Source organism: Mandrillus leucophaeus, unplaced genomic scaffold (assembly GCF_000951045.1).
Source record: "Mandrillus leucophaeus isolate KB7577 unplaced genomic scaffold, Mleu.le_1.0 Scaffold2, whole genome shotgun sequence".
Lineage (NCBI taxonomy): Eukaryota > Metazoa > Chordata > Mammalia > Primates > Cercopithecidae > Mandrillus > Mandrillus leucophaeus.
In genome coordinates this window covers 10,008,492-10,017,103 of record NW_012102031.1, presented here as the reverse complement: position 1 = coordinate 10,017,103, position 8,612 = coordinate 10,008,492, and the positions used below count along the sequence as shown (strand labels likewise).

The 8,612-nt window shown below is 43.6% G+C and overlaps 1 protein-coding gene across 3 annotated transcripts in view; it reads right to left on the bottom strand.

Annotated features, from left to right (window-relative positions):
• Positions 1-8,612, bottom strand: part of LARGE (like-glycosyltransferase) — a 692,738-nt gene that overhangs the window by 396,247 nt on the left and 287,879 nt on the right. The gene's annotated exons all lie outside the window — the stretch shown is intronic.

Below are 8,612 nucleotides of genomic sequence, written 5' to 3'. Positions count from 1 at the left end.
AATAATTATGACTAAGTTTATTGAGCTCTTCCTATGCAAACTCCTATATATTTCAACCTCTCGGGGAAAACCTTCCTCCATTTTCAGGCAAGATATCCTTCCACATATTCCAATAATTTGTATGTAGCACTATGAAAACATGTATCTGCCATACTATATTTGATAAACAGCTTTACTAAATGTTTCCTATGAAGATTGGGAGTTCAATGTAGGCAAAGGCGGCTCTTACCTGTCTTTGTGGTAACACGTCACAAAGTCTGAGAAATGCTGGAAGGGTGGATGCATAGCTCCATGCCAAGAATAAAATAATTAAAGGCAACAAGGACAAAAGAAGTAGAAGCATGACCCATCTCACGGTTTTCCCAGAAAAACAGTTACCACTAAAGTGAGTGCCAGCAACACTCCATGTAACAATCATATAACCCTGCAATAAAAACTGAGGCACAGCCGGGTGAGGTGGCTCACGCCTGTCATCCCAGTACTTTGTGAGGCCAAGGCGGGCCAATCACAAGGTCACTAGATCAAGACCATCCTGGCCAAGATGGTGAAACCCTGTCTCTACTAAAATACAAAAAGTTAGCCGGGCATGGTGGCACGCACCTGTAGTCCCAGCTACTCGGGAGGCTGAGGCAGGGGAATTGCTCGAACCCAGAAGGCAGGGGTTGCAGTGAGCCGAGATTGCACCACTGCACTCCAGCCTGGCAACAGAGCAAGACTCTGTCTCAAAAAACAAACAAACAAACAAACACAAAAAACTGAGGCACAGAGAGGATAAGCGGGTCTCTCAATGTGACACCACCAGAATGGTGGTATCAGAATTCGCACCCAGGTCTCTCTGGTATCTGGGCCTGTACACTTTCCACTTCAATAAACTTTCATTATAGGCTATTCAGAGAGCTAACATGGAAAAAAAAAATTATTAGTATAAAAACCCCATCTCCCAAAGATATTTTAATCACCTTGTATACAGTAGATGCTCAAGGCATGCTTACTGTTCAGGAGTCTCAGTGGCACAAAGCATACCCAAAGCTATCACTTAACATTTCTGTCTCCACTCTGCAGAAATCCTGGGCTCCAGCTACATTGACAGCCACCTCAGGGGTTACCAAGCAAAAAAAGCGTATCTCTAGAAAATCATCCTCTCTCAGCTGCCTGTCAAAAAAACGCTCCTCTTTTTCCATACTTCAAGTTTTTCCTTCCTGCCCAGACCCCATGAGCTTCAAAACTGTCCCAGAGAGTCTCTGTGACTCACAAACTTGAGGATCAAAGAATGTGATGAATTACACCCTGCAGGTCTCACTTGTGCTTGTGTCGGCCTCTGCCCAGGGCTTTTTGATGTATCTTTGGACCTTAACAAATATGACTCATTTTTTTTTCCCCCTTAATCACCTCAGGGTTAAACGCCTAAGCTCCTGGTCCTCTCCTATCAATGCAACAAATATGGCTCAATGAATTGCACTGCCTGGGACCACAAATCAAAGGCCGAGGCAGAATCGGTAGGGGATGTGAAATCACAGGTTGATTAGGGTTACATTGTCACCGGACTGGCCAATTACAAGCTCCAACCCGAGCTTTTGAAACCTGTCTCCCTGTTTGGTACAACTGAGAATGAAAAAGAATAGGCAGCTATTAATAACTGCATTTTCTCAACCAACATCGACCCTTTGAGCAGGGGTGGGTAAAGATGAACCTCTGGCTTCCCCAGGAGTTACACTTTCTGTAGTGTCTATCATGGATCTGCATCACGCTAGGTAGTTCATGCTGATAACGCCTTAGGTTGCCATCAGTACAATGAAGTGGCAACAGTTATCCCCATTGCTGATGCAGAAACCGAGACTAAAGTTTAAACCCTGTTCCTATTACGTTGCAGCTTGACTGTAAACAAGGTCTCCTGGACTTTGCACTTAGCTATGCTCCTGCATTTACGTGCTAAGTTAGAGGTAAAGACGCTCCGGAGACTGAGAGGGTCTTCCTTCTCGGGAAAGGATTTTGGAGCATTTGGGCAGAAATGCAGGAAGCTCAACAAGGTCTCAGGGTCTCTAGAAAATTAACAAATGGGACCTGTGAGATTCCTCATTGGAGGAGTTACATCAATGCTCTGGGCTTCGATTTTCTCTTCTGTGAAATGGGAACATGAAATGTTCTAGTAAGAATGATGGGAGGCTGAAGCAAGATAACAAAATACAGAGCACTGTGCCCCTTACTGGGAGGCACTTGGCATCAGGGAGTTCCTGTGACCCTTTCTCAGTGAAGGAAGGTGACGTCATGGGTAAGATGAGTTGATGATGTAATTTAAGGTGTAAAGCACCTTTCAGAACACAGAGTTGTTCAGTGTGTTATATGGGGAAAGAAGTAGGTAACAGACCTTGGCTTCCTTTGAGATATACTCTGAGAGGAGGCACTGCTGAGTTTCCTGCCTTCATCCTTAGCCAGGTCATGGTTCATCCTTAAGAACATGGGGGAGCAGGCGGGCAGGCTTCACCAAAGAGGCCCGGTCACATTCTCTAGCCCATCTCCTAAAAGCCCCATATTTTAAACATTTACATAAATTATGATTTTCTGATTGTAGGCTTAAAAGAAATGCTATTGACATCCTGTGTCCATTTCTCAAAAGCCCTATAGATTTGTCACCAATGAAGCCACACTAAATAATTAATGTCAGGTCTCAGAGGAACCAATGTTGAAAAAAGCAACGTTCATGCTGTGCCCAACTCCTGGCATGGAGGAAGTGCTCAATCAATGGCAGAATTGTCATTTCTGGTTTGTTTGTTTGTTTTAAAGGTCCGTTGTCTCGAGCTGGTCCCTTCCTTCTCCTCAGCCAGTTACACCTTCTGAAAGGCGGGGTCCTGCAGATGTGCTCAGAGTCCCCTCTCAGCCCTAACTCTCCACAGCTGTGAGGTCCAGGTGATTCTCAATACCGCACGATCATAAATGAATACAGTGGGCCCTGCTGCCTGGCCAGATTCACAGCTCATTCTCGTTTTATTCATCCTGACGCTTGCTTTTATTCCTGACTATTCCTTTTTCTGGCTCCTGACCTCTTTGCTCAGGCTTCTCCTGACTCTCTGGGAGTCGGAGGAGAGGGGGTCAGGGTAGTGAACAGCCAGCCTCCTTCAATGCGGTCTGCATTTCTCTGTTACGTTTTACAGGTACTGGTCCCTCCCAGGAACGCTCCCCAAGCTTTATGTACAGGTCACAGTTATAAAGCCCACTACATAGGATTTTATGGCTATGTAAACAACTGTGCCCACACAGATATTTCTCAAACTACCAGTGGTGAAGACAGCAGGAGAGGCACGGAAGCCCAAGGAGCTTGGGGGAAGAACCAGTTTTTCTCCTTCCCCCAATCCATCCTGGACAAAAATCTGCCCCTAACACTCAAAGGTAAAATAGAGCTTGGCCCATGTGTAACTCACCACTTGAATTAAACAAACTGGTCTACACTACGTTAATCAAGATTATCATACACTTGACGCCGGCCACAAAGTCCACTTGCTCTAGATGCTTCTAAATGCCTAGTCTCAAGTTCCATATGTATCTTGTTGCAGACCAGCAACAGTTTGAGGGCACGGTTAATTTTATGTGTCAACTCAACTGGGCCAGGTGGTACCCAAACATGTGGTCAAACATCACTTTGGGTGTCTTTGGATGAGGTTAGCATTTAAATTGGTAGACAGAGTAAAGCAGGTGTCCTCCCCTGGTGTGGGTTGGCTACCTCCCATTAGATGAAGGCAAGAATAGAACAAAAATGCTGACCATCCTCCAAATTCAAGAGAACTCATCTTGCCTGACAGCCTTTGAATTGGGACATCACCTTTTTCTTGCCTTCGAACTCAAACTGAATCATCAAATCTTCCTGGATCTCGAGCCTGCTGGAATTTGGACTGGAACTACACCATGAGATCTCCTGGTTCTCAGGCTTTCGGACTCAGACTAGAACTACACATCGGCTCTCCTGGGTCTCCAGCTTGCTGACTCACCCTGCAGATCTTGGAACTTGTCAGCTTCCATAATCACGCAAGCCAATTCCTTACAATAAACATAGCTGTATATGCACTCTCTATTGGTTCTGCTTTTCTGAAGAGTCCTGACAAATACAAGGACGAACAACGACCTTCAAATTACACCTTGAGTGGCACTGCCAATCTCTAGTCTCCATCCCCAGGTCCTGGCATGCTCCCTATACTTAACAAGCATTTGAAGAAGAGAGAAAGAGAAGAACTAACACCTAGAACTTTTTGTTAAAAAATGGTGTACAATGCCTAGCACATCATAAACTGCCAGTTATTTTAAAAGACATCTCATTATAATATTAAATGCTGGGGAAGAGGGAGAGAGAACTGAGAAAAGCAAACAAATCAAGTAGATTAGTAAGAGCATGGGATTTGGAGTAAGAAAGAGCTGAGCTTGAATTATGGTTCATCCACTTACTAATAAATAACTTAGGCAAAATACTTAACTTTTCTGTGACTCAGTGTCTTCTTATGTAAAATGGGGGACATGGGAGCGTAAGCATAAGAGTGTGTGTGTGTGTGTGTGTGCACGCACACAAATATTACTTCATATCAGGCTTACACAGAGTAGATACTTGTATTAGTCAATTTTCACACTGCTGATAAAGACATACCTGAGACTGGGTAATTTATAACAAAAAAGAGGTTTAATGGACTCAGAGTTCCTCATGGTTCAGGAAGCCTCACAATTATGGTGGAAGGTGAAGGAAGAATGAAGGCACATCTTACATGGCGGCAGGCAAAAAGAGAATGAGAGTGAAGCAAAAGGGGTTTCCCTTATAAAACCATCGGATCTTGCGAGACTTATTCACTACCACAAAAACAGTATGAGGGAACCGCCCCATGATTCAATTATCTCCTGCTGCGTCCCTCCCACAACATGTGGGAATTATGAGAGCTACAATTCAAGATGAGATTTGGGTGGGGACATAGCCAAACCATATCAATACTAAACCCCCTGCTCTTCTTCCAGCCCAAGCCCACTGAAGCTGTAGTCAGGGCACATAAAGGCAGCAATGGACAGGATCCGTTGTGTGTTAGTGCCTTTACCTTTGTTTCTCTATTACCTTTCCTTCCAGGTTTCTACTCTTTAGATATACACAGTCTGTATATGAATATGATGTATCATTCTATCACGGAATACGTGTGTGTGTTGATCTGCAGTTCAGCCCACTTTCAGCTTAAAATGTCAAACAAGACATTATTCAAAAACTAAGCTGACAACATCATCCTCCTCCCTGCAAAACTTCTCAACAAACATGAATTTATCATCGACTCTGAATCTCTGAATCCACTTGAGATGAATGTTCTGAATTAAGAATCAAAACATCTAAGATTCAGAACAAAGAAGGTAAATTGAAAATCAACCTCCGTGCAGTGTAGTCACAGAGATTAGGGACTTACCATCCAAAATGTCCTAAGTGATGATCTCAATCAATCTGAATGTGCTGAATATCTCTGGATCTCTCCAGAGGGCTGGCATCTGGTACTGCGTGTGGGATCTATCACTTTGAAATGAATAGGACTGGGACTCATTAATGCAGGCAGGGCCGGGGCCTTTCAGGGGTGACAGACCCAGATCTCTCTAGTCTAGGAAAGCAAACTCTTGCACTCAGCGCCAGATTTCAGGAAAGTTGTCCTGTTGCATCATCCTGCCCGTGATAAAGACACTACATCCCTAACCTTTATATGGCAAAATCTCCCTACGTACAATCTGTCGCTGAAGCCTGCCAATTCTTCCTTCCTGATGTTTGAAGCACTTGCTCTTCTCCTTTGATTTCAAACATCTCATCCAAAGCCAAGCCTCTTAATCTTATCCTAAAACAGGGGTCATCAAACTTTTTCTGTAAACATCCAGAGAGTCAATGTGCTTTACTTTGCAGGCTACGCTATCTCTGCTGCAAGCACTCGACTGCCATTGTAGCATAAAAGCGGCCACAGAAATACCTAACAAATGGCTGTGGCTGTGTTCCAGTCAAATTTTATTTCCAAACACAAGCAGAGGGCCAGATCAGGCATACTTTTTGGCCAGAGATTATGGACCCTGTCCTAGAACATTGTGTGGGTCTCCTGGGCTAGTGCCCCGGCCTCCGATTTCTCCCTGTTCCTGTCAGCTCACTTGCAGGTGCCGTGGATAACATTCTTCAATCCTACTTCCACCATGTTTGCAGTCTGATAATGCACAAAAACAACTCTATCTACTTCAAGGTCATCCGTCGAATTCAACAAACACTTGGTCAGTTCCCCCTGAGTACATGTCCTTGGGTGCTGTGTCTGCATTGTCTCATTTTAATTTATGCAACACTGTCATGAAGTGGGTGTTCTCACTATTTCCATTTGACTAATGAAAACAAAAACAAAAAAAAAAGAGAGAGAGAAACAGGCACATGATCTAGTTCAATGTCATCCCAGCAACAAGGGCAGAGGGACAGTCTTGAACCCAGCTTCAGTGGCTCCAGATAAATGGCTCTTTCCGCACCAAACCAGAATGTCTCCTGTTCAACAGTTTCCGAATGAGTCCAGCCTAATTTGTGGTTGTGGTGGTTGTTTCCGCTTCATTCCCTGGTCCATCAGGCCAGTGATTCTCAATCTGGGCTGCCATTACATAACTTGGGAAACTTAAAAGTATGAATGCGCACAGGTCCTAACCTAGATGAATTCATATAGCATCTCTGGAGGTGGGGGTCTAGTTATTGGCATTAAAAAAATTTTTTTATTTAATTTTAAGGTCCGGGATACATGTGCAGGACATGCAGGTTACGTAGGTAAACATGTGCCATGGTGGTTTGCTGCAACAGATCAACCATCACCTAGGTATTAAGCCCAGATTCCATTAGCTATTCTTCCTGATGTTCTCCCTCCCCCGCCAATTCCCTAACAGGCCCCACTGTGTGTTGTTCCCCTCCTTGTGTCCGTGTGCTCATTGTTCAGCTACCACTTATAAGTGAGAACCTGTGGTGTTTGGTTTTCTGTTTCTGTGTTAGTTTGCTGAGAATGATGGTTTCCAGCTTCATCCATCTCCATGCAAAGGACATGATCTCACTCCTTTTTATGGCTGCATAGTATTTCATGGTGTACATGTACCACATTTTCTTTATTCAATCTATCACTGATGGGCATCTGGGTTGATTCCAGTCCTTGCTATTGGGAATAGTGCTGCAATAAACATATATGTGCATGTATCTTTGTAACAGAATGATTTATATTCCTTTGGGTTTTCAGCATTTTTAAAAGCAGACACTCCCATGGGATTCTCATGTGTGGTCAAGGTTGAGAAATGCGAGCTGAGGCATTTCCCCAAACTCTCTAACTTAGATGCAAAGGAACACTTAGCATTGCCACACATAATTATAGTATTGCTTTGACCCTGCACCCCATTTCCCTTATACAAGCCTCTACTGTATTCTTTCAGCAGCTCCCATGATGTGACCCAGACCCACATGATTTCCTGGTACTCTAGCTCCTCCAAGCATAAGGCCTGCTTTGCTCTTCGGCATCCCCCTGCTTTCTGGAAGACAGTCTCCTTCAAAAGCAGTTCCCTTCTAGCTCAGCTGTCTGACTATCTAGCTTCCCTGGTTTCTGGCTCCCTTCTGTTGACCAATCACAGGTCATCTTATTCCAAGAAACGTTTCAATTTTTCATTTTCCATGAGAGTCTCTTCATTGAGCAATTTGTAATTTTTGTTAGAAAATGCCCTCCTTTTAATTAACATAAAGATTTCATACCCTCATCCAATGCCAAATATCCAGTATCATTTGATATTTCAAAGTAAATTAAATATTGCAGCCAAAGTCATTTTAGAAAAATGTAGATAACTCAGTTTGATCTTAAAAGTTAATTTTGATCACGAGATGTCCACAGGAGAGCTGAGTCTGCCAATGTGTCATCGGCTTTTCCTTTCTAGGCAGTTTATAAGTCACAGCAAGACATAGGTCCAGGTTGAGTTTCAAAAGCATGGAATCAGATTTGCTGTGGGAAGGAAAATGGCAATGATGACACACAAAGGCTGCTCGCTTGTTACGAGGTACACAGGGAATGTTTTACCCCAAAATTCCCCTAAGTGATTTTCTGGAAGTTATCTTTGGCAACCAAAGCAAACTTGAGTTCCAGCAAAGGCCCTGGAGACAGATCTTCTGACAAAGACGGAAGAACAGTTGAAAAAAAAAAAAAAGAGAGAGAGAGTCCCTCACAAGCTTCTAAAAAGAATTTGCAACCACAGTGCCAGGGAAAAAGAGGCCTGGAGTCATTGCACCATAATAGGCTGAATGCGATCTGACTTTTGTCTTCCATAAAATCATTTCCAAGAACGTTAGCTTAAAGAGCTTCATTAAGTCAAGAAAATGAAGACATTTTTAGCACCAATTTGCTGTACCCATACCTGGGTTTAGACTATAAATGCTTGAAGTGTGTTCTAACCAGCAATGATACCAGTTTTTGTCTCTTGAAACTTCAGGTTCAATGATTTCAAAGCTTCAGATGTTTTTTTGTTTGTTTGTTTGTTTTTTTGACATGGAGTCTTGCTCTGTCGCCCAGGCTGGAGTGCAGTGGCGCGATCTCGGATCACTGCAAGCTCCGCCTCCTGGGTTCACGCCATTCTCC